The sequence below is a fragment of the Balaenoptera borealis genome (assembly GCF_965194805.1).
Source record: "Balaenoptera borealis genome assembly, chromosome: 2".
In the NCBI taxonomy this organism is placed as follows: domain Eukaryota; kingdom Metazoa; phylum Chordata; class Mammalia; order Artiodactyla; family Balaenopteridae; genus Balaenoptera; species Balaenoptera borealis.
Window position 1 is genome coordinate 144794809 of NC_138867.1, and position 27747 is coordinate 144822555.

At 39.6% G+C, this 27747-nt stretch overlaps 1 long non-coding RNA gene across 1 annotated transcript; it reads right to left on the reverse strand.

Moving 5' to 3' along the window:
* Window positions 1-21044: 21044 nt before the first annotated feature.
* LOC309624016 lies at window positions 21045-27605 on the reverse strand. The gene is made up of 2 exons (XR_014241743.1): window positions 27569-27605; window positions 21045-21134 (listed from the first exon to the last, which is right to left on the reverse strand). It is a non-coding gene; the product is annotated as an uncharacterized lncRNA (long non-coding RNA).
* Between the last annotated feature and the right edge of the window lie 142 nt (window positions 27606-27747).

Consider the following 27747-nt stretch of genomic DNA (forward strand, 5'->3'; position numbering starts at 1 on the left):
CTGGGCCTATCACCTGAGAAAATGAGAATCCAAAAGTCACAGGCTGGCAATCCTGCACTCCAACAATATTTACCAGAGCCAACACTTGGAAGCAATGAAAATGTCCATCAACTGAGGAATGCACAAAGTAGAAGTGGTCCATGTACACAGTAGAAAATTACTCCAATAAAAAATAAAAATTAAATATAAAAATCCAACAAAAGTAAGGAGACATCAGCTTTTGTGGGTTTGTCCGGGCACACTCCACTCGAATTTATAACCGAGAAACACCACAGGCCACAAGGGCTTTTCCCTAGTTACCAGGGTGGGGAACATAGATAGGCTGCCGCCCTCTGGCAGTTACCTGCAAAAGCAGCTTTAAAGCCTGTGCAAACGGTCATTTCATAGGAACAAGTACTGCAGAACTGTAAATGAAACCTGCCCTCAAAATGTCTTGAGGGAGGTAATGGCCAAAACATTTCAAAATGTGACACATACTTTAAGAGAACACTTTGAAGAACTAAGGGGTAATCACAGCTTAAAAATAAAAAGGACATGCCTTAAAGCTCAATTGCAACGGATTATGAGGCACATGCGACTTCAACCACAAAGAGGTATCAGCTCACACTTGTCAGAATAACCATCAGCAAGAAAACTACAAACAATAAATGCTGAAGGTGTCGTGGAGAAATGCATACCCTTAACTTTCAGTTGGACGTAACTTGGAAAGAGCCACGTATGAGACAGAATGGAGGTGCCTTAAAAAGGTAAACATTGAGCTACCATATGATCCAGCAGGCCCACTCCTCGAACTATAATCTGACAAGAGAGAATTGGAAAAACACAGGCAGGCAAATCTGCTTTGCACAGTATTACAATAGCCAAGATCTGGAAGTAACCAAAAAGTCCACCAACAGACGGGTGGACAAAGAAGAACTCCTCCATGAACAGATGGAGTATTTGCTAGTGAAAAAAATGAAACAATGCCATTTGCAGCAACATAGATGAGTCTAGACGTAATCACGCCACCTGTAGTAAATGAGAAAGCCAAAGACACATATCCTATCATATCACTTTTAGGAGTTACCTAAAAATTGATATCAATGAAGATATTTCCACAGAGAAAGGCAATCACAGATTCATTAAAAAAAACTTATGGTTCACCAAATAGAAAGGTATGAGGATTGGATACATTACCATATTGGGGTTAACAGAGATAAACACACTGTGAAATATATATCACCAAAGACCTACGGAAGACCAGGAGAAGATTATTCAACATTGTGTCATAACCTACATGGGAAAAGGATGTGAGGAAGTATAGATACATGTATATGTGTGAAAGAACCACATCTTACACACCTAGGACAAACAAAGCATTGTAATCAAATTTGCTGTGATAAAAAATAAAAAGTAAATTACAATTATGAACAAGAAGTAATGAGACATAAACTTAAAGGGCTTTTTCCTGGCACATTCCATTCTAATTTACAGCCTAGAACACCACTTCCATTAAGGCTCTGTTTCCCTAGTAACCAAAATTGGTAAAGGAGAAAGGCTGCCACCTTGTGGCCGTTTCCTGCAAGAGCAGCTTTAAACTCACAGCTAATGGTCACTTAACTTTCACAAGGACTCAGGGCTGTAAAGCACACCTGCCCTAAAAAATTGTGCTGAAGTAGGGAATGGACAGAAAACTTCAAAACAGGCAAATGTTTCAAGAAGTGAGTATGAAGAGGTAAGTTTCACTCACTCTCGTTTAAAAAAAAGAGGAAAATGGATAAAAGCTCAACCTCAGGAACTGTTAGACCCATGCAATCTAATCTACAAAAAGTTTCAACTTACACCAGTCGACTGACCATTAGCAAAAAGTCTACAAACAGTAAATGCTGAAGGGGTTTTAGAGAACTGTGTACCCTCTACTTGCTGGTGAGACATAAAAGGGTAACAGCCAATAATGAGAACAGAAAGGAGCCGTGTTTCAAAGTAAAAATGGAGGTACCATTCAATCCAGCAGGCGCACCATTGGACCTCTCACCTGAGAAGACAAGAATCGAGAAGACACAGGCTGCAAAAGCTGCAGTGCAGCCTTATTCACAATAGCCAAGACAGTGAAGCAATCAAAATGTCCAACAACAGGTGAATGGAGAAAGAAGAAGTGGTCCATGTACACAATGGAATATTAGCCATGGAAAACAATGAACCATTGCTCTTTGAGGCACCACAAATGAGTCTGGAGATAATCACGAAACATGAGCTAAGAAGGAAAGCAAAAGACCTATATTCTATGATATCACTTATAGGCGTTATCTAATAACTGACACAAATGAACATATTTCCACAGAGAAAGACACTCACAGACTTAGAAAACAAACTCTGCTCATCTAAAAGGAAAGGTGGGGGGAATGGATAAAGTAAGATTAGTGTTACTATATGTATACAAACACATATTATATACGTATCTCAAAAAGACCGACCATATAGCAAGGGAGGTCTGTGGAACCCTTTGTAACATTTTACATGGGAAGAGGATCTGTACGTGAATAGACATATATAATGTACAACTGAACCAGATTGGGTACACCTAGGACAAACAATATTCTAAGCTTTACAACAATTAAAAAAAATTTAAAAACCAAGAAGAAATAATGAGACATAAACTTATGGGGGTTTCTCCATGCACATTCCAATGTAATTTACAACCTAGGAACACGACTTCCAGAAAGGCTCTGCTGCCCTAGTACCCAGATTTGGGAATGGAGAAATGCCGCCTTCTTGAGGCCACTTCCCACAACAGCAGCTTTAAACCCATTGCTAAAGGTCACTAAATAGTCACCAAACTTGCAGTTTGGTAAATGACACCTGCTCTCTAAAAAAATTCTGGGGTGGAAAATCGACCAAAAAATTCAAAAGAGGGCAACCTTCCAAGAAGACAATTTCAAGAGTTCTATTGTACTCCCAAATGTTTCCTTTTTTTAAGAGAAAAGAAAACGGTGGAGAAAAATGATGAGTTTTACGAATTTTCAAAACATGCAAACCCAAATTACAAAAATCTATCAGCTCTCAGCAGCCAGAAGGGCCATTAGCATCAATGCTGCAAACTATAAATGCTGAAGCGATTGTGGAGAAATGCGTACCCTCGATTCTAAGGGGGACGTGGTAAGAGCCACTAATGACAACACAAAGAAGGTGCTTTGAAAAGGGAAACACGGTGCTACCAGTCAATCAATCGCACCCACTGCTGGGCCTATCACCTGAGAAAATGAGAATCCAAAAGTCACAGGCTGGCAATCCTGCACTCCAACAATATTTACCAGAGCCAACACTTGGAAGCAATGAAAATGTCCATCAACCGAGGAAGGCACAAAGTAGAAGTGGTCCACGTACACAGTGGAAATTTACTCCAATAAAAAATAAAAATTAAATATAAAAATCCAACAAAAGTAAGGAGACATCAGCTTTTGTGGGTTTGTCCGGGCACACTCCACTCGAATTTATAACCGAGAAACACCACAGGCCACAAGGGCTTTTCCCTAGTTACCAGGGTGGGGAACATAGATAGGCTGCCACCCTCTGGCAGTTACCTGCAAAAGCAGCTTTAAAGCCTGTGCAAACGGTCATTTCATAGGAACAAGTACTGCAGAACTGTAAATGAAACCTGCCCTCAAAATGTCTTGAGGGAGGTAATGGCCAAAACATTTCAAAATGTGACACATACTTTAAGAGAACACTTTGAAGAACTAAGGGGTAATCACAGCTTAAAAATAAAAAGGACATGCCTTAAAGCTCAATTGCAACGGATTATGAGGCACATGCGACTTCAACCACAAAGAGGTATCAGCTCACACTTGTCAGAATAACCATCAGCAAGAAAACTACAAACAATAAATGCTGAAGGTGTCGTGGAGAAATGCATACCCTTAACTTTCAGTTGGACGTAACTTGGAAAGAGCCACGTATGAGACAGAATGGAGGTGCCTTAAAAAGGTAAACATTGAGCTACCATATGATCCAGCAGGCCCACTCCTCGAACTATAATCTGACAAGAGAGAATTGGAAAAACACAGGCAGGCAAATCTGCTTTGCACAGTATTACAATAGCCAAGATCTGGAAGTAACCAAAAAGTCCACCAACAGACGGGTGGACAAAGAAGAACTCCTCCATGAACAGATGGAGTATTTGCTAGTGAAAAAAATGAAACAATGCCATTTGCAGCAACATAGATGAGTCTAGACGTAATCACGCCACCTGTAGTAAATGAGAAAGCCAAAGACACATATCCTATCATATCACTTTTAGGAGTTACCTAAAAATTGATACCAATGAAGATATTTCCACAGAGAAAGACAATCACAGATTCATTAAAAAAAAACTTATGGTTCACCAAATAGAAAGGTATGAGGATTGGATACATTACCATATTGGGGTTAACAGAGATACACACACTGTGAAATATATATCACCAAAGACCTACGGAAGACCAGGAGAAGACTATTCAACATTGTGTCATAACCTACATGGGAAAAGGATGTGAGGAAGTATAGATACATGTATATGTGTGAAAGAACCACATCTTACACACCTAGGACAAACAAAGCATTGTAATCAAATTTGCTGTGATAAAAAATAAAAAGTAAATTACAATTATGAACAAGAAGTAATGAGACATAAACTTAAAGGGCTTTTTCCTGGCACATTCCATTCTAATTTACAGCCTAGAACACCACTTCCATTAAGGCTCTGTTTCCCTAGTAACCAAAATTGGTAAAGGAGAAAGGCTGCCACCTTGTGGCCGTTTCCTGCAAGAGCAGCTTTAAACTCACAGCTAATGGTCACTTAACTTTCACAAGGACTCAGGGCTGTAAAGCACACCTGCCCTAAAAAATTGTGCTGAAGTAGGGAATGGACAAAAAACTTCAAAACAGGCAAATGTTTCAAGAAGTGAGTATGAAGAGGTAAGTTTCACTCACTCTCGTTTAAAAAAAAGAGGAAAATGGATAAAAGCTCAACCTCAGGAACTGTTAGACCCATGCAATCTAATCTACAAAAAGTTTCAACTTACACCAGTCGACTGACCATTAGCAAAAAGTCTACAAACAGTAAATGCTGAAGGGGTTTTAGAGAACTGTGTACCCTCTACTTGCTGGTGAGACATAAAAGGGTAACAGCCAATAATGAGAACAGAAAGGAGCTGTGTTTCAAAGTAAAAATGGAGGTACCATTCAATTCAGCAGGCGCACCATTGGACCTCTCACCTGAGAAGACAAGAATCGAGAAGACACAGGCTGCAAAAGCTGCAGTGCAGCCTTATTCACAATAGCCAAGACAGTGAAGCAATCAAAATGTCCAACAACAGGTGAATGGAGAAAGAAGAAGTGGTCCATGTACACAATGGAATATTAGCCATGGAAAACAATGAACCATTGCTCTTTGAGGCACCACAAATGAGTCTGGAGATAATCACGAAACATGAGCTAAGAAGGAAAGCAAAAGACCTATATTCTATGATATCACTTATAGGCGTTATCTAATAACTGACACAAATGAACATATTTCCACAGAGAAAGACACTCACAGACTTAGAAAACAAACTCTGCTCATCTAAAAGGAAAGGTGGGGGGAATGGATAAAGTAAGATTAGTGTTACTATATGTATACAAACACATATTATATACGTATCTCAAAAAGACCGACCATATAGCAAGGGAGGTCTGTGGAACCCTCTGTAACATTTTACATGGGAAGAGGATCTGTACGTGAATAGACATATATAATGTACAACTGAACCAGATTGGGTACACCTAGGACAAACAATATTCTAAGCTTTACAACAATTAAAAAAAATTTAAAAACCAAGAAGAAATAATGAGACATAAACATATGGGGGTTTCTCCATGCACATTCCAATGTAATTTACAACCTAGGAACACGACTTCCAGAAAGGCTCTGCTGCCCTAGTACCCAGATTTGGGAATGGAGAAATGCCGCCTTCTTGAGGCCACTTCCCACAACAGCAGCTTTAAACCCATTGCTAAAGGTCACTAAATAGTCACCAAACTTGCAGTTTGGTAAATGACACCTGCTCTCTAAAAAAATTCTGGGGTGGAAAATCGACCAAAAAATTCAAAAGAGGGCAACCTTCCAAGAAGACAATTTCAAGAGTTCTATTGTACTCCCAAATGTTTCCTTTTTTTAAGAGAAAAGAAAACGGCGGAGAAAAATGATGAGTTTTACGAATTTTCAAAACATGCAAACCCAAATTACAAAAATCTATCAGCTCTCAGCAGCCAGAAGGGCCATTAGCATCAATGCTGCAAACTATAAATGCTGAAGCGATTGTGGAGAAATGCGTACCCTCGATTCTAAGGGGGACGTGGTAAGAGCCACTAATGACAACACAAAGAAGGTGCTTTGAAAAGGGAAACACGGTGCTACCAGTCAATCAATCGCACCCACTGCTGGGCCTATCACCTGAGAAAATGAGAATCCAAAAGTCACAGGCTGGCAATCCTGCACTCCAACAATATTTACCAGAGCCAACACTTGGAAGCAATGAAAATGTCCATCAACCGAGGAAGGCACAAAGTAGAAGTGGTCCACGTACACAGTGGAAATTTACTCCAATAAAAAATAAAAATTAAATATAAAAATCCAACAAAAGTAAGGAGACATCAGCTTTTGTGGGTTTGTCCGGGCACACTCCACTCGAATTTATAACCGAGAAACACCACAGGCCACAAGGGCTTTTCCCTAGTTACCAGGGTGGGGAACATAGATAGGCTGCCACCCTCTGGCAGTTACCTGCAAAAGCAGCTTTAAAGCCTGTGCAAACGGTCATTTCATAGGAACAAGTACTGCAGAACTGTAAATGAAACCTGCCCTCAAAATGTCTTGAGGGAGGTAATGGCCAAAACATTTCAAAATGTGACACATACTTTAAGAGAACACTTTGAAGAACTAAGGGGTAATCACAGCTTAAAAATAAAAAGGACATGCCTTAAAGCTCAATTGCAACGGATTATGAGGCACATGCGACTTCAACCACAAAGAGGTATCAGCTCACACTTGTCAGAATAACCATCAGCAAGAAAACTACAAACAATAAATGCTGAAGGTGTCGTGGAGAAATGCATACCCTTAACTTTCAGTTGGACGTAACTTGGAAAAAGCCACGTATGAGACAGAATGGAGGTGCCTTAAAAAGGTAAACATTGAGCTACCATATGATCCAGCAGGCCCACTCCTCGAACTATAATCTGACAAGAGAGAATTGGAAAAACACAGGCAGGCAAATCTGCTTTGCACAGTATTACAATAGCCAAGATCTGGAAGTAACCAAAAAGTCCACCAACAGACGGGTGGACAAAGAAGAACTCCTCCATGAACAGATGGAGTATTTGCTAGTGAAAAAAATGAAACAATGCCATTTGCAGCAACATAGATGAGTCTAGACGTAATCACGCCACCTGTAGTAAATGAGAAAGCCAAAGACACATATCCTATCATATCACTTTTAGGAGTTACCTAAAAATTGATACCAATGAAGATATTTCCACAGAGAAAGGCAATCACAGATTCATTAAAAAAAAACTTATGGTTCACCAAATAGAAAGGTATGAGGATTGGATACATTACCATATTGGGGTTAACAGAGATACACACACTGTGAAATATATATCACCAAAGACCTACGGAAGACCAGGAGAAGACTATTCAACATTGTGTCATAACCTACATGGGAAAAGGATGTGAGGAAGTATAGATACATGTATATGTGTGAAAGAACCACATCTTACACACCTAGGACAAACAAAGCATTGTAATCAAATTTGCTGTGATAAAAAATAAAAAGTAAATTACAATTATGAACAAGAAGTAATGAGACATAAACTTAAAGGGCTTTTTCCTGGCACATTCCATTCTAATTTACAGCCTAGAACACCACTTCCATTAAGGCTCTGTTTCCCTAGTAACCAAAATTGGTAAAGGAGAAAGGCTGCCACCTTGTGGCCGTTTCCTGCAAGAGCAGCTTTAAACTCACAGCTAATGGTCACTTAACTTTCACAAGGACTCAGGGCTGTAAAGCACACCTGCCCTAAAAAATTGTGCTGAAGTAGGGAATGGACAAAAAACTTCAAAACAGGCAAATGTTTCAAGAAGTGAGTATGAAGAGGTAAGTTTCACTCACTCTCGTTTAAAAAAAAGAGGAAAATGGATAAAAGCTCAACCTCAGGAACTGTTAGACCCATGCAATCTAATCTACAAAAAGTTTCAACTTACACCAGTCGACTGACCATTAGCAAAAAGTCTACAAACAGTAAATGCTGAAGGGGTTTTAGAGAACTGTGTACCCTCTACTTGCTGGTGAGACATAAAAGGGTAACAGCCAATAATGAGAACAGAAAGGAGCTGTGTTTCAAAGTAAAAATGGAGGTACCATTCAATTCAGCAGGCGCACCATTGGACCTCTCACCTGAGAAGACAAGAATCGAGAAGACACAGGCTGCAAAAGCTGCAGTGCAGCCTTATTCACAATAGCCAAGACAGTGAAGCAATCAAAATGTCCAACAACAGGTGAATGGAGAAAGAAGAAGTGGTCCATGTACACAATGGAATATTAGCCATGGAAAACAATGAACCATTGCTCTTTGAGGCACCACAAATGAGTCTGGAGATAATCACGAAACATGAGCTAAGAAGGAAAGCAAAAGACCTATATTCTATGATATCACTTATAGGCGTTATCTAATAACTGACACAAATGAACATATTTCCACAGAGAAAGACACTCACAGACTTAGAAAACAAACTCTGCTCATCTAAAAGGAAAGGTGGGGGGAATGGATAAAGTAAGATTAGTGTTACTATATGTATACAAACACATATTATATACGTATCTCAAAAAGACCGACCATATAGCAAGGGAGGTCTGTGGAACCCTCTGTAACATTTTACATGGGAAGAGGATCTGTACGTGAATAGACATATATAATGTACAACTGAACCAGATTGGGTACACCTAGGACAAACAATATTCTAAGCTTTACAACAATTAAAAAAAATTTAAAAACCAAGAAGAAATAATGAGACATAAACATATGGGGGTTTCTCCATGCACATTCCAATGTAATTTACAACCTAGGAACACGACTTCCAGAAAGGCTCTGCTGCCCTAGTACCCAGATTTGGGAATGGAGAAATGCCGCCTTCTTGAGGCCACTTCCCACAACAGCAGCTTTAAACCCATTGCTAAAGGTCACTAAATATTCACCAAACTTGCAGTTTGGTAAATGACACCTGCTCTCTAAAAAAATTCTGGGGTGGAAAATCGACCAAAAAATTCAAAAGAGGGCAACCTTCCAAGAAGACAATTTCAAGAGTTCTATTGTACTCCCAAATGTTTCCTTTTTTTAAGAGAAAAGAAAACGGTGGAGAAAAATGATGAGTTTTACGAATTTTCAAAACATGCAAACCCAAATTACAAAAATCTATCAGCTCTCAGCAGCCAGAAGGGCCATTAGCATCAATGCTGCAAACTATAAATGCTGAAGCGATTGTGGAGAAATGCGTACCCTCGATTCTAAGGGGGACGTGGTAAGAGCCACTAATGACAACACAAAGAAGGTGCTTTGAAAAGGGAAACACGGTGCTACCAGTCAATCAATCGCACCCACTGCTGGGCCTATCACCTGAGAAAATGAGAATCCAAAAGTCACAGGCTGGCAATCCTGCACTCCAACAATATTTACCAGAGCCAACACTTGGAAGCAATGAAAATGTCCATCAACCGAGGAAGGCACAAAGTAGAAGTGGTCCACGTACACAGTGGAAATTTACTCCAATAAAAAATAAAAATTAAATATAAAAATCCAACAAAAGTAAGGAGACATCAGCTTTTGTGGGTTTGTCCGGGCACACTCCACTCGAATTTATAACCGAGAAACACCACAGGCCACAAGGGCTTTTCCCTAGTTACCAGGGTGGGGAACATAGATAGGCTGCCACCCTCTGGCAGTTACCTGCAAAAGCAGCTTTAAAGCCTGTGCAAACGGTCATTTCATAGGAACAAGTACTGCAGAACTGTAAATGAAACCTGCCCTCAAAATGTCTTGAGGGAGGTAATGGCCAAAACATTTCAAAATGTGACACATACTTTAAGAGAACACTTTGAAGAACTAAGGGGTAATCACAGCTTAAAAATAAAAAGGACATGCCTTAAAGCTCAATTGCAACGGATTATGAGGCACATGCGACTTCAACCACAAAGAGGTATCAGCTCACACTTGTCAGAATAACCATCAGCAAGAAAACTACAAACAATAAATGCTGAAGGTGTCGTGGAGAAATGCATACCCTTAACTTTCAGTTGGACGTAACTTGGAAAGAGCCACGTATGAGACAGAATGGAGGTGCCTTAAAAAGGTAAACATTGAGCTACCATATGATCCAGCAGGCCCACTCCTCGAACTATAATCTGACAAGAGAGAATTGGAAAAACACAGGCAGGCAAATCTGCTTTGCACAGTATTACAATAGCCAAGATCTGGAAGTAACCAAAAAGTCCACCAACAGACGGGTGGACAAAGAAGAACTCCTCCATGAACAGATGGAGTATTTGCTAGTGAAAAAAATGAAACAATGCCATTTGCAGCAACATAGATGAGTCTAGACGTAATCACGCCACCTGTAGTAAATGAGAAAGCCAAAGACACATATCCTATCATATCACTTTTAGGAGTTACCTAAAAATTGATACCAATGAAGATATTTCCACAGAGAAAGGCAATCACAGATTCATTAAAAAAAAACTTATGGTTCACCAAATAGAAAGGTATGAGGATTGGATACATTACCATATTGGGGTTAACAGAGATACACACACTGTGAAATATATATCACCAAAGACCTACGGAAGACCAGGAGAAGACTATTCAACATTGTGTCATAACCTACATGGGAAAAGGATGTGAGGAAGTATAGATACATGTATATGTGTGAAAGAACCACATCTTACACACCTAGGACAAACAAAGCATTGTAATCAAATTTGCTGTGATAAAAAATAAAAAGTAAATTACAATTATGAACAAGAAGTAATGAGACATAAACTTAAAGGGCTTTTTCCTGGCACATTCCATTCTAATTTACAGCCTAGAACACCACTTCCATTAAGGCTCTGTTTCCCTAGTAACCAAAATTGGTAAAGGAGAAAGGCTGCCACCTTGTGGCCGTTTCCTGCAAGAGCAGCTTTAAACTCACAGCTAATGGTCACTTAACTTTCACAAGGACTCAGGGCTGTAAAGCACACCTGCCCTAAAAAATTGTGCTGAAGTAGGGAATGGACAAAAAACTTCAAAACAGGCAAATGTTTCAAGAAGTGAGTATGAAGAGGTAAGTTTCACTCACTCTCGTTTAAAAAAAAGAGGAAAATGGATAAAAGCTCAACCTCAGGAACTGTTAGACCCATGCAATCTAATCTACAAAAAGTTTCAACTTACACCAGTCGACTGACCATTAGCAAAAAGTCTACAAACAGTAAATGCTGAAGGGGTTTTAGAGAACTGTGTACCCTCTACTTGCTGGTGAGACATAAAAGGGTAACAGCCAATAATGAGAACAGAAAGGAGCTGTGTTTCAAAGTAAAAATGGAGGTACCATTCAATTCAGCAGGCGCACCATTGGACCTCTCACCTGAGAAGACAAGAATCGAGAAGACACAGGCTGCAAAAGCTGCAGTGCAGCCTTATTCACAATAGCCAAGACAGTGAAGCAATCAAAATGTCCAACAACAGGTGAATGGAGAAAGAAGAAGTGGTCCATGTACACAATGGAATATTAGCCATGGAAAACAATGAACCATTGCTCTTTGAGGCACCACAAATGAGTCTGGAGATAATCACGAAACATGAGCTAAGAAGGAAAGCAAAAGACCTATATTCTATGATATCACTTATAGGCGTTATCTAATAACTGACACAAATGAACATATTTCCACAGAGAAAGACACTCACAGACTTAGAAAACAAACTCTGCTCATCTAAAAGGAAAGGTGGGGGGAATGGATAAAGTAAGATTAGTGTTACTATATGTATACAAACACATATTATATACGTATCTCAAAAAGACCGACCATATAGCAAGGGAGGTCTGTGGAACCCTCTGTAACATTTTACATGGGAAGAGGATCTGTACGTGAATAGACATATATAATGTACAACTGAACCAGATTGGGTACACCTAGGACAAACAATATTCTAAGCTTTACAACAATTAAAAAAAATTTAAAAACCAAGAAGAAATAATGAGACATAAACATATGGGGGTTTCTCCATGCACATTCCAATGTAATTTACAACCTAGGAACACGACTTCCAGAAAGGCTCTGCTGCCCTAGTACCCAGATTTGGGAATGGAGAAATGCCGCCTTCTTGAGGCCACTTCCCACAACAGCAGCTTTAAACCCATTGCTAAAGGTCACTAAATATTCACCAAACTTGCAGTTTGGTAAATGACACCTGCTCTCTAAAAAAATTCTGGGGTGGAAAATCGACCAAAAAATTCAAAAGAGGGCAACCTTCCAAGAAGACAATTTCAAGAGTTCTATTGTACTCCCAAATGTTTCCTTTTTTTAAGAGAAAAGAAAACGGCGGAGAAAAATGATGAGTTTTACGAATTTTCAAAACATGCAAACCCAAATTACAAAAATCTATCAGCTCTCAGCAGCCAGAAGGGCCATTAGCATCAATGCTGCAAACTATAAATGCTGAAGCGATTGTGGAGAAATGCGTACCCTCGATTCTAAGGGGGACGTGGTAAGAGCCACTAATGACAACACAAAGAAGGTGCTTTGAAAAGGGAAACACGGTGCTACCAGTCAATCAATCGCACCCACTGCTGGGCCTATCACCTGAGAAAATGAGAATCCAAAAGTCACAGGCTGGCAATCCTGCACTCCAACAATATTTACCAGAGCCAACACTTGGAAGCAATGAAAATGTCCATCAACCGAGGAAGGCACAAAGTAGAAGTGGTCCACGTACACAGTGGAAATTTACTCCAATAAAAAATAAAAATTAAATATAAAAATCCAACAAAAGTAAGGAGACATCAGCTTTTGTGGGTTTGTCCGGGCACACTCCACTCGAATTTATAACCGAGAAACACCACAGGCCACAAGGGCTTTTCCCTAGTTACCAGGGTGGGGAACATAGATAGGCTGCCACCCTCTGGCAGTTACCTGCAAAAGCAGCTTTAAAGCCTGTGCAAACGGTCATTTCATAGGAACAAGTACTGCAGAACTGTAAATGAAACCTGCCCTCAAAATGTCTTGAGGGAGGTAATGGCCAAAACATTTCAAAATGTGACACATACTTTAAGAGAACACTTTGAAGAACTAAGGGGTAATCACAGCTTAAAAATAAAAAGGACATGCCTTAAAGCTCAATTGCAACGGATTATGAGGCACATGCGACTTCAACCACAAAGAGGTATCAGCTCACACTTGTCAGAATAACCATCAGCAAGAAAACTACAAACAATAAATGCTGAAGGTGTCGTGGAGAAATGCATACCCTTAACTTTCAGTTGGACGTAACTTGGAAAGAGCCACGTATGAGACAGAATGGAGGTGCCTTAAAAAGGTAAACATTGAGCTACCATATGATCCAGCAGGCCCACTCCTCGAACTATAATCTGACAAGAGAGAATTGGAAAAACACAGGCAGGCAAATCTGCTTTGCACAGTATTACAATAGCCAAGATCTGGAAGTAACCAAAAAGTCCACCAACAGACGGGTGGACAAAGAAGAACTCCTCCATGAACAGATGGAGTATTTGCTAGTGAAAAAAATGAAACAATGCCATTTGCAGCAACATAGATGAGTCTAGACGTAATCACGCCACCTGTAGTAAATGAGAAAGCCAAAGACACATATCCTATCATATCACTTTTAGGAGTTACCTAAAAATTGATACCAATGAAGATATTTCCACAGAGAAAGGCAATCACAGATTCATTAAAAAAAAACTTATGGTTCACCAAATAGAAAGGTATGAGGATTGGATACATTACCATATTGGGGTTAACAGAGATACACACACTGTGAAATATATATCACCAAAGACCTACGGAAGACCAGGAGAAGACTATTCAACATTGTGTCATAACCTACATGGGAAAAGGATGTGAGGAAGTATAGATACATGTATATGTGTGAAAGAACCACATCTTACACACCTAGGACAAACAAAGCATTGTAATCAAATTTGCTGTGATAAAAAATAAAAAGTAAATTACAATTATGAACAAGAAGTAATGAGACATAAACTTAAAGGGCTTTTTCCTGGCACATTCCATTCTAATTTACAGCCTAGAACACCACTTCCATTAAGGCTCTGTTTCCCTAGTAACCAAAATTGGTAAAGGAGAAAGGCTGCCACCTTGTGGCCGTTTCCTGCAAGAGCAGCTTTAAACTCACAGCTAATGGTCACTTAACTTTCACAAGGACTCAGGGCTGTAAAGCACACCTGCCCTAAAAAATTGTGCTGAAGTAGGGAATGGACAGAAAACTTCAAAACAGGCAAATGTTTCAAGAAGTGAGTATGAAGAGGTAAGTTTCACTCACTCTCGTTTAAAAAAAAGAGGAAAATGGATAAAAGCTCAACCTCAGGAACTGTTAGACCCATGCAATCTAATCTACAAAAAGTTTCAACTTACACCAGTCGACTGACCATTAGCAAAAAGTCTACAAACAGTAAATGCTGAAGGGGTTTTAGAGAACTGTGTACCCTCTACTTGCTGGTGAGACATAAAAGGGTAACAGCCAATAATGAGAACAGAAAGGAGCTGTGTTTCAAAGTAAAAATGGAGGTACCATTCAATTCAGCAGGCGCACCATTGGACCTCTCACCTGAGAAGACAAGAATCGAGAAGACACAGGCTGCAAAAGCTGCAGTGCAGCCTTATTCACAATAGCCAAGACAGTGAAGCAATCAAAATGTCCAACAACAGGTGAATGGAGAAAGAAGAAGTGGTCCATGTACACAATGGAATATTAGCCATGGAAAACAATGAACCATTGCTCTTTGAGGCACCACAAATGAGTCTGGAGATAATCACGAAACATGAGCTAAGAAGGAAAGCAAAAGACCTATATTCTATGATATCACTTATAGGCGTTATCTAATAACTGACACAAATGAACATATTTCCACAGAGAAAGACACTCACAGACTTAGAAAACAAACTCTGCTCATCTAAAAGGAAAGGTGGGGGGAATGGATAAAGTAAGATTAGTGTTACTATATGTATACAAACACATATTATATACGTATCTCAAAAAGACCGACCATATAGCAAGGGAGGTCTGTGGAACCCTCTGTAACATTTTACATGGGAAGAGGATCTGTACGTGAATAGACATATATAATGTACAACTGAACCAGATTGGGTACACCTAGGACAAACAATATTCTAAGCTTTACAACAATTAAAAAAAATTTAAAAACCAAGAAGAAATAATGAGACATAAACATATGGGGGTTTCTCCATGCACATTCCAATGTAATTTACAACCTAGGAACACGACTTCCAGAAAGGCTCTGCTGCCCTAGTACCCAGATTTGGGAATGGAGAAATGCCGCCTTCTTGAGGCCACTTCCCACAACAGCAGCTTTAAACCCATTGCTAAAGGTCACTAAATAGTCACCAAACTTGCAGTTTGGTAAATGACACCTGCTCTCTAAAAAAATTCTGGGGTGGAAAATCGACCAAAAAATTCAAAAGAGGGCAACCTTCCAAGAAGACAATTTCAAGAGTTCTATTGTACTCCCAAATGTTTCCTTTTTTTAAGAGAAAAGAAAACGGCGGAGAAAAATGATGAGTTTTACGAATTTTCAAAACATGCAAACCCAAATTACAAAAATCTATCAGCTCTCAGCAGCCAGAAGGGCCATTAACATCAATGCTGCAAACTATAAATGCTGAAGCGATTGTGGAGAAATGCGTACCCTCGATTCTAAGGGGGACGTGGTAAGAGCCACTAATGACAACACAAAGAAGGTGCTTTGAAAAGGGAAACACGGTGCTACCAGTCAATCAATCGCACCCACTGCTGGGCCTATCACCTGAGAAAATGAGAATCCAAAAGTCACAGGCTGGCAATCCTGCACTCCAACAATATTTACCAGAGCCAACACTTGGAAGCAATGAAAATGTCCATCAACTGAGGAATGCACATAGTAGAAGTGGTCCATGTACACAGTAGAAAATTACTCCAATAAAAAATAAAAATTAAATATAAAAATCCAACAAAAGTAAGGAGACATCAGCTTTTGTGGGTTTGTCCGGGCACACTCCACTCGAATTTATAACCGAGAAACACCACAGGCCACAAGGGCTTTTCCCTAGTTACCAGGGTGGGGAACATAGATAGGCTGCCGCCCTCTGGCAGTTACCTGCAAAAGCAGCTTTAAAGCCTGTGCAAACGGTCATTTCATAGGAACAAGTACTGCAGAACTGTAAATGAAACCTGCCCTCAAAATGTCTTGAGGGAGGTAATGGCCAAAACATTTCAAAATGTGACACATACTTTAAGAGAACACTTTGAAGAACTAAGGGGTAATCACAGCTTAAAAATAAAAAGGACATGCCTTAAAGCTCAATTGCAACGGATTATGAGGCACATGCGACTTCAACCACAAAGAGGTATCAGCTCACACTTGTCAGAATAACCATCAGCAAGAAAACTACAAACAATAAATGCTGAAGGTGTCGTGGAGAAATGCATACCCTTAACTTTCAGTTGGACGTAACTTGGAAAGAGCCACGTATGAGACAGAATGGAGGTGCCTTAAAAAGGTAAACATTGAGCTACCATATGATCCAGCAGGCCCACTCCTCGAACTATAATCTGACAAGAGAGAATTGGAAAAACACAGGCAGGCAAATCTGCTTTGCACAGTATTACAATAGCCAAGATCTGGAAGTAACCAAAAAGTCCACCAACAGACGGTGGACAAAGAAGAACTCCTCCATGTACAGATGGAGTATTTGCTAGTGAAAAAAATGAAACAATGCCATTTGCAGCAACATAGATGAGTCTAGACGTAATCACGCCACCTGTAGTAAATGAGAAAGCCAAAGACACATATCCTATCATATCACTTTTAGGAGTTACCTAAAAATTGATATCAATGAAGATATTTCCACAGAGAAAGGCAATCACAGATTCATTAAAAAAAACTTATGGTTCACCAAATAGAAAGGTATGAGGATTGGATACATTACCATATTGGGGTTAACAGAGATACACACACTGTGAAATATATATCACCAAAGACCTACGGAAGACCAGGAGAAGACTATTCAACATTGTGTCATAACCTACATGGGAAAAGGATGTGAGGAAGTATAGATACATGTATATGTGTGAAAGAACCACATCTTACACACCTAGGACAAACAAAGCATTGTAATCAAATTTGCTGTGATAAAAAATAAAAAGTAAATTACAATTATGAACAAGAAGTAATGAGACATAAACTTAAAGGGCTTTTTCCTGGCACATTCCATTCTAATTTACAGCCTAGAACACCACTTCCATTAAGGCTCTGTTTCCCTAGTAACCAAAATTGGTAAAGGAGAAAGGCTGCCACCTTGTGGCCGTTTCCTGCAAGAGCAGCTTTAAACTCACAGCTAATGGTCACTTAACTTTCACAAGGACTCAGGGCTGTAAAGCACACCTGCCCTAAAAAATTGTGCTGAAGTAGGGAATGGACAGAAAACTTCAAAACAGGCAAATGTTTCAAGAAGTGAGTATGAAGAGGTAAGTTTCACTCACTCTCGTTTAAAAAAAAGAGGAAAATGGATAAAAGCTCAACCTCAGGAACTGTTAGACCCATGCAATCTAATCTACAAAAAGTTTCAACTTACACCAGTCGACTGACCATTAGCAAAAAGTCTACAAACAGTAAATGCTGAAGGGGTTTTAGAGAACTGTGTACCCTCTACTTGCTGGTGAGACATAAAAGGGTAACAGCCAATAATGAGAACAGAAAGGAGCTGTGTTTCAAAGTAAAAATGGAGGTACCATTCAATTCAGCAGGCGCACCATTGGACCTCTCACCTGAGAAGACAAGAATCGAGAAGACACAGGCTGCAAAAGCTGCAGTGCAGCCTTATTCACAATAGCCAAGACAGTGAAGCAATCAAAATGTCCAACAACAGGTGAATGGAGAAAGAAGAAGTGGTCCATGTACACAATGGAATATTAGCCATGGAAAACAATGAACCATTGCTCTTTGAGGCACCACAAATGAGTCTGGAGATAATCACGAAACATGAGCTAAGAAGGAAAGCAAAAGACCTATATTCTATGATATCACTTATAGGCGTTATCTAATAACTGACACAAATGAACATATTTCCACAGAGAAAGACACTCACAGACTTAGAAAACAAACTCTGCTCATCTAAAAGGAAAGGTGGGGGGAATGGATAAAGTAAGATTAGTGTTACTATATGTATACAAACACATATTATATACGTATCTCAAAAAGACCGACCATATAGCAAGGGAGGTCTGTGGAACCCTCTGTAACATTTTACATGGGAAGAGGATCTGTACGTGAATAGACATATATAATGTACAACTGAACCAGATTGGGTACACCTAGGACAAACAATATTCTAAGCTTTACAACAATTAAAAAAAATTTAAAAACCAAGAAGAAATAATGAGACATAAACTTATGGGGGTTTCTCCATGCACATTCCAATGTAATTTACAACCTAGGAACACGACTTCCAGAAAGGCTCTGCTGCCCTAGTACCCAGATTTGGGAATGGAGAAATGCCGCCTTCTTGAGGCCACTTCCCACAACAGCAGCTTTAAACCCATTGCTAAAGGTCACTAAATATTCACCAAACTTGCAGTTTGGTAAATGACACCTGCTCTCTAAAAAAATTCTGGGGTGGAAAATCGACCAAAAAATTCAAAAGAGGGCAACCTTCCAAGAAGACAATTTCAAGAGTTCTATTGTACTCCCAAATGTTTCCTTTTTTTAAGAGAAAAGAAAACGGCGGAGAAAAATGATGAGTTTTACGAATTTTCAAAACATGCAAACCCAAATGACAAAAATCTATCAGCTCTCAGCAGCCAGAAGGGCCATTAGCATCAATGCTGCAAACTATAAATGCTGAAGCGATTGTGGAGAAATGCGTACCCTCGATTCTAAGGGGGACGTGGTAAGAGCCACTAATGACAACACAAAGAAGGTGCTTTGAAAAGGGAAACACGGTGCTACCAGTCAATCAATCGCACCCACTGCTGGGCCTATCACCTGAGAAAATGAGAATCCAAAAGTCACAGGCTGGCAATCCTGCACTCCAACAATATTTACCAGAGCCAACACTTGGAAGCAATGAAAATGTCCATCAACTGAGGAATGAACAAAGTAGAAGTGGTCCATGTACACAGTAGAAAATTACTCCAATAAAAAATAAAAATTAAATATAAAAATCCAACAAAAGTAAGGAGACATCAGCTTTTGTGGGTTTGTCCGGGCACACTCCACTCGAATTTATAACCGAGAAACACCACAGGCCACAAGGGCTTTTCCCTAGTTACCAGGGTGGGGAACATAGATAGGCTGCCACCCTCTGGCAGTTACCTGCAAAAGCAGCTTTAAAGCCTGTGCAAACGGTCATTTCATAGGAACAAGTACTGCAGAACTGTAAATGAAACCTGCCCTCAAAATGTCTTGAGGGAGGTAATGGCCAAAACATTTCAAAATGTGACACATACTTTAAGAGAACACTTTGAAGAACTAAGGGGTAATCACAGTTTAAAAATAAAAAGGACATGCCTTAAAGCTCAATTTCAATGGATTATGAGGCACATGCGACTTCAACCACAAAGAGGTATCAGTTCACACTTGTCAGAATAACCATCAGCAAGAAAACTACAAACAATAAATGCTGAAGGTGTCGTGGAGAAATGCATACCCTTAACTTTCAGTTGGACGTAACTTGGAAAGAGCCACGTATGAGACAGAATGGAGGTGCCTTAAAAAGGTAAACATTGAGCTACCATATGATCCAGCAGGCCCACTCCTCGAACTATAATCTGACAAGAGAGAATTGGAAAAACACAGGCAGGCAAATCTGCTTTGCACAGTATTACAATAGCCAAGATCTGGAAGTAACCAAAAAGTCCACCAACAGACGGTGGACAAAGAAGAACTCCTCCATGTACAGATGGAGTATTTGCTAGTGAAAAAAATGAAACAATGCCATTTGCAGCAACATAGATGAGCCTAGACGTAATCACGCCACCTGTAGTAAATGAGAAAGCCAAAGACACATATCCTATCATATCACTTTTAGGAGTTACCTAAAAATTGATATCAATGAAGATATTTCCACAGAGAAAGGCAATCACAGATTCATTAAAAAAAACTTATGGTTCACCAAATAGAAAGGTATGAGGATTGGATACATTACCATATTGGGGTTAACAGAGATACACACACTGTGAAATATATATCACCAAAGACCTACGGAAGACCAGGAGAAGACTATTCAACATTGTGTCATAACCTACATGGGAAAAGGATGTGAGGAAGTATAGATACATGTATATGTGTGAAAGAACCACATCTTACACACCTAGGACAAACAAAGCATTGTAATCAAATTTGCTGTGATAAAAAATAAAAAGTAAATTACAATTATGAACAAGAAGTAATGAGACATAAACTTAAAGGGCTTTTTCCTGGCACATTCCATTCTAATTTACAGCCTAGAACACCACTTCCATTAAGGCTCTGTTTCCCTAGTAACCAAAATTGGTAAAGGAGAAAGGCTGCCACCTTGTGGCCGTTTCCTGCAAGAGCAGCTTTAAACTCACAGCTAATGGTCACTTAACTTTCACAAGGACTCAGGGCTGTAAAGCACACCTGCCCTAAAAAATTGTGCTGAAGTAGGGAATGGACAGAAAACTTCAAAACAGGCAAATGTTTCAAGAAGTGAGTATGAAGAGGTAAGTTTCACTCACTCTCGTTTAAAAAAAAGAGGAAAATGGATAAAAGCTCAACCTCAGGAACTGTTAGACCCATGCAATCTAATCTACAAAAAGTTTCAACTTACACCAGTCGACTGACCATTAGCAAAAAGTCTACAAACAGTAAATGCTGAAGGGGTTTTAGAGAACTGTGTACCCTCTACTTGCTGGTGAGACATAAAAGGGTAACAGCCAATAATGAGAACAGAAAGGAGCTGTGTTTCAAAGTAAAAATGGAGGTACCATTCAATTCAGCAGGCGCACCATTGGACCTCTCACCTGAGAAGACAAGAATCGAGAAGACACAGGCTGCAAAAGCTGCAGTGCAGCCTTATGCACAATAGCCAAGACAGTGAAGCAATCAAAATGTCCAACAACAGGTGAATGGAGAAAGAAGAAGTGGTCCATGTACACAATGGAATATTAGCCATGGAAAACAATGAACCATTGCTCTTTGAGGCACCACAAATGAGTCTGGAGATAATCACGAACCATGAGCTAAGAAGGAAAGCAAAAGACCTATATTCTATGATATCACTTATAGGCGTTATCTAATAACTGACACAAATGAACATATTTCCACAGAGAAAGACACTCACAGACTTAGAAAACAAACTCTGCTCATCTAAAAGGAAAGGTGGGGGGAATGGATAAAGTAAGATTAGTGTTACTATATGTGTACAAACACATATTATATACGTATCTCAAAAAGACCGACCATATAGCAAGGGAGGTCTGTGGAACCCTCTGTAACATTTTACATGGGAAGAGGATCTGTACGTGAATAGACATATATAATGTACAACTGAACCAGATTGGGTACACCTAGGACAAACAATATTCTAAGCTTTACCCCAATTAAAAAAAATTTAAAAACCAAGAAGAAATAATGAGACATAAACTTATGGGGGTTTCTCCATGCACATTCCAATGTAATTTACAACCTAGGAACACGACTTCCAGAAAGGCTCTGCTGCCCTAGTACCCAGATTTGGGAATGGAGAAATGCCGCCTTCTTGAGGCCACTTCCCACAACAGCAGCTTTAAACCCATTGCTAAAGGTCACTAAATATTCACCAAACTTGCAGTTTGGTAAATGACACCTGCTCTCTAAAAAAATTCTGGGGTGGAAAATCGACCAAAAAATTCAAAAGAGGGCAACCTTCCAAGAAGACAATTTCAAGAGTTCTATTGTACTCCCAAATGTTTCCTTTTTTTAAGAGAAAAGAAAACGGCGGAGAAAAATGATGAGTTTTACGAATTTTCAAAACATGCAAACCCAAATTACAAAAATCTATCAGCTCACAGCAGCCAGAAGGGCCATTAGCATCAATGCTGCAAACTATAAATGCTGAAGCGATTGTGGAGAAATGCGTACCCTCGATTCTAAGGGGGACGTGGTAAGAGCCACTAATGACAACACAAAGAAGGTGCTTTGAAAAGGGAAACACGGTGCTACCAGTCAATCAATCGCACCCACTGCTGGGCCTATCACCTGAGAAAATGAGAATCCAAAAGTCACAGGCTGGCAATCCTGCACTCCAACAATATTTACCAGAGCCAACACTTGGAAGCAATGAAAATGTCCATCAACTGAGGAATGCACAAAGTAGAAGTGGTCCATGTACACAGTAGAAAATTACTCCAATAAAAAATAAAAATTAAATATAAAAATCCAACAAAAGTAAGGAGACATCAGCTTTTGTGGGTTTGTCCGGGCACACTCCACTCGAATTTATAACCGAGAAACACCACAGGCCGCAAGGGCTTTTCCCTAGTTACCAGGGTGGGGGACATAGAAAGGCTGCCGCCCTCTGGCAGTTACCTGCAAAAGCAGCTTTAAAGCCTGTGCTAATGGTCATTTCATAGGAACAAGTACTGCAGGACTGTAAATGAAACCTACCCTCAAAATGTCTTGAGGGAGGTAATGGCCAAAACATTTCAAAATGTGACACATACTTTAAGAGAACACTTTGAAGAACTAAGGGGTAATCACAGCTTGAAAAATAAAAAGGACATGCCTTAAAGCTCAATTGCAACGGATTATGAGGCACATGCGAATTCAACCACAAAGAGGTATCAGCGCACACTTGTCAGAATAACCATCAGCAAGAAAACTACAAAGAGTTAATGCTGAAGGTATTGTGGAGAAATGCATACCCTCAACTTCAAGTAGGATGTAACTTGGAAAGAGCCACGAATGAGAACAGAATGGACGTGCCCTAAAAAGGTAAACATTGAGCTACCATATGATCCAGCAGGCCCACTCCTCGAACTATAATCTGACAAGAGAGAATTGGAAAAACACAGGCAGGCAAATCTGCTTTGCACAGTATTACAATAGCCAAGATCTGGAAGTAACCAAAAAGTCCACCAACAGACGGGTGGACAAAGAAGAACTCCTCCATGTACAGATGGAGTATTTGCTAGTGAAAAAAATGAAACAATGCCATTTGCAGCAACATAGATGAGTCTAGACGTAATCACGCCACCTGTAGTAAATGAGAAAGCCAAAGACACATATCCTATCATATCACTTTTAGGAGTTACCTAAAAATTGATATCAATGAAGATATTTCCACAGAGAAAGGCAATCACAGATTCATTAAAAAAAACTTATGGTTCACCAAATAGAAAGGTATGAGGATTGGATACATTACCATATTGGGGTTAACAGTGATACACACACTGTGAAATATATATCACCAAAGACCTACGGAAGACCAGGAGAAGACTATTCAACATTGTGTCATAACCTACATGGGAAAAGGATGTGAGGAAGTATAGATACATGTATATGTGTGAAAGAACCACATCTTACACACCTAGGACAAACAAAGCATTGTAATCAAATTTGCTGTGATAAAAAATAAAAAGTAAATTACAATTATGAACAAGAAGTAATGAGACATAAACTTAAAGGGCTTTTTCCTGGCACATTCCATTCTAATTTACAGCCTAGAACACCACTTCCATTAAGGCTCTGTTTCCCTAGTAACCAAAATTGGTAAAGGAGAAAGGCTGCCACCTTGTGGCCGTTTCCTGCAAGAGCAGCTTTAAACTCACAGCTAATGGTCACTTAACTTTCACAAGGACTCAGGGCTGTAAAGCACACCTGCCCTAAAAAATTGTGAAGTAGGGAATGGACAAAAAACTTCAAAACAGGCAAATGTTTCAAGAAGTGAGTATGAAGAGGTAAGTTTCACTCACTCTCGTTTAAGAAAAAGAGGAAAATGGATAAAAGCTCAACCTCAGGAACTGTTAAACCCATGCAATCTAATCTACAAAAAGTTTCAACTTACACCAGTCGACTGACCATTAGCAAAAAGTCTACAAACAGTAAATGCTGAAGAGGTTTTAGAGAACTGTGTACCCTCTACTTGCTGGTGAGACATAAAAGGGTAACAGCCAATAATGAGAACAGAAAGGAGCTGTGTTTCAAAGTAAAAATGGAGGTACCATTCAATTCAGCAGGCGCACCATTGGACCTCTCACCTGAGAAGACAAGAATCGAGAAGACACAGGCTGCAAAAGCTGCAGTGCAGCCTTATTCACAATAGCCAAGACAGTGAAGCAATCAAAATGTCCAACAACAGGTGAATGGAGAAAGAAGAAGTGGTCCATGTACACAATGGAATATTAGCCATGGAAAACAATGAACCATTGCTCTTTGAGGCACCACAAATGAGTCTGGAGATAATCACGAAACATGAGCTAAGAAGGAAAGCAAAAGACCTATATTCTATGATATCACTTATAGGCGTTATCTAATAACTGACACAAATGAACATATTTCCACAGAGAAAGACACTCACAGACTTAGAAAACAAACTCTGCTCATCTAAAAGGAAAGGTGGGGGGAATGGATAAAGTAAGATTAGTGTTACTTTATGTATACAAACACATATTATATACGTATCTCAAAAAGACCGACCATATAGCAAGGGAGGTCTGTGGAACCCTCTGTAACATTTTACATGGGAAGAGGATCTGTACGTGAATAGACATATATAATGTACAACTGAACCAGACTGGGTACACCTAGGACAAACAATATTCTAAGCTTTACAACAATTAAAAAAAATTTAAAAACCAAGAAGAAATAATGAGACATAAACTTATGGGGGTTTCTCCATGCACATTCCAATGTAATTTACAACCTAGGAACACGACTTCCAGAAAGGCTCTGCTGCCCTAGTACCCAGATTTGGGAATGGAGAAATGCCGCCTTCTTGAGGCCACTTCCCACAACAGCAGCTTTAAACCCATTGCTAAAGGTCACTAAATATTCACCAAACTTGCAGTTTGGTAAATGACACCTGCTCTCTAAAAAAATTCTGGGGTGGAAAATCGACCAAAAAATTCAAAAGAGGGCAACCTTCCAAGAAGACAATTTCAAGAGTTCTATTGTACTCCCAAATGTTTCCTTTTTTTAAGAGAAAAGAAAACGGCGGAGAAAAATGATGAGTTTTACGAATTTTCAAAACATGCAAACCCAAATTACAAAAATCTATCAGCTCACAGCAGCCAGAAGGGCCATTAGCATCAATGCTGCAAACTATAAATGCTGAAGCGATTGTGGAGAAATGCGTACCCTCGATTCTAAGGGGGACGTGGTAAGAGCCACTAATGACAACACAAAGAAGGTGCTTTGAAAAGGGAAACACGGTGCTACCAGTCAATCAATCGCACCCACTGCTGGGCCTATCACCTGAGAAAATGAGAATCCAAAAGTCACAGGCTGGCAATCCTGCACTCCAACAATATTTACCAGAGCCAACACTTGGAAGCAATGAAAATGTCCATCAACCGAGGAATGCACAAAGTAGAAGTGGTCCATGTACACAGTGGAAAATTACTCCAATAAAAAATTAAACTTAAATTTAAAAATCCAACAAAAGTAAGGAGACATCAGCTTGTGTGGGTTTGTCCGGGCACACTCCACTCGAATTTATAACCGAGAAACACCACAGGCCACAAGGGCTTTTCCCTAGTTACCAGGGTGGGGGACATAGAAAGGCTGCCGCCCTCTGGCAGTTACCTGCAAAAGCAGCTTTAAAGCCTGTGCTAATGGTCATTTCATAGGAACAAGTACTGCAGGACTGTAAATGAAACCTGCCCTCAAAATGTCTTGAGTGAGGTAATGGCCAAAACATTTCAAAATGTGACACATACTTTAAGAGAACACTTTGAAGAACTAAGGGGTAATCACAGCTTGAAAAATAAAAAGGACATGCCTTAAAGCTCAATTGCAACGGATTATGAGGCACATGCGAATTCAACCACAAAGAGGTATCAGCTCACACTTGTCAGAATAACCATCAGCAAGAAAACTACAAACAATAAATGCTGAAGGTGTCGTGGAGAAATGCATACCCTTAACTTTCAGTTGGACGTAACTTGGAAAGAGCCACGTATGAGACAGAATGGAGGTGCCTTAAAAAGGTAAACATTGAGCTACCATATGATCCAGCAGGCCCACTCCTCGAACTATAATCTGACAAGAGAGAATTGGAAAAACACAGGCAGGCAAATCTGCTTTGCACAGTATTACAATAGCCAAGATCTGGAAGTAACCAAAAAGTCCACCAACAGACGGTGGACAAAGAAGAACTCCTCCATGTACAGATGGAGTATTTGCTAGTGAAAAAAATGAAACAATGCCATTTGCAGCAACATAGATGAGTCTAGACGTAATCACGCCACCTGTAGTAAATGAGAAAGCCAAAGACACATATCCTATCATATCACTTTTAGGAGTTACCTAAAAATTGATGCCAATGAAGATATTTCCACAGAGAAAGGCAATCACAGATTCATTAAAAAAAAACTTATGGTTCACCAAATAGAAAGGTATGAGGATTGGATACATTACCATATTGGTGTTAACAGAGATATACACACCATGTGAAATATATATCACCAAAGACCTACAGAAGACCAGGAGAAGACTATTCAACATTGTTTCATAACCTACATGGGAAAAGGATGTGAGGAAGAAAAGATACATGTATATGTGTGAAAGAACCACATCTTACACACCTAGGACAAACAAACCATTGTAATCAAATTTGCTGTGATAAAAAATAAAAAGTAAATTACAAATATGAACAAGAAGTAATGAGACATAAATTTAAAGGGCTTTTTCCTGGCACATTCCATTCTAATTTACAACCTAGAACACCACTTCCATTAAGGCTCTGTTTCCCTAGTAATCAAATTTGGTAAAGGAGAAATGCTGCCAACTTGTGGCCGTTTCCTGCAAGAGCAGCTTTAAACTCACAGCTAATGGTCACTTAACTTTCACAAGGACTCAGGGCTGTAAAGCACACCTGCCCGAAAACATTGTGCTGAAGTAGGGAATGGAGAAAAAAATTCAAAACAGGCAAATGTTTCAAGAAGAGACTATGAAGAGTTAAGTTTTACTCACTCTCTTTTAAAAAAAAAGGAAAATTGATAAAGCTCAACCTCAGGAAGTGTTAGACCCATGCAATCTAATCTACAAAATTTTCAAGTTACACCAGACGACTGACCATCAGCAAAAAGTCTACAAACAATAAATGCTGTTACGGTTGTAGAGAACTGTGTATCCTGTAGTTGCTGGTGAAATGCAAAGTGTTTAACAGCCAGTAATGAGAACAGAAAAGAGCTGCGTTTAAAAGTAAAAATTTAGGTACCATTCAATCCAGCAGGCGCACCATTGGTCCT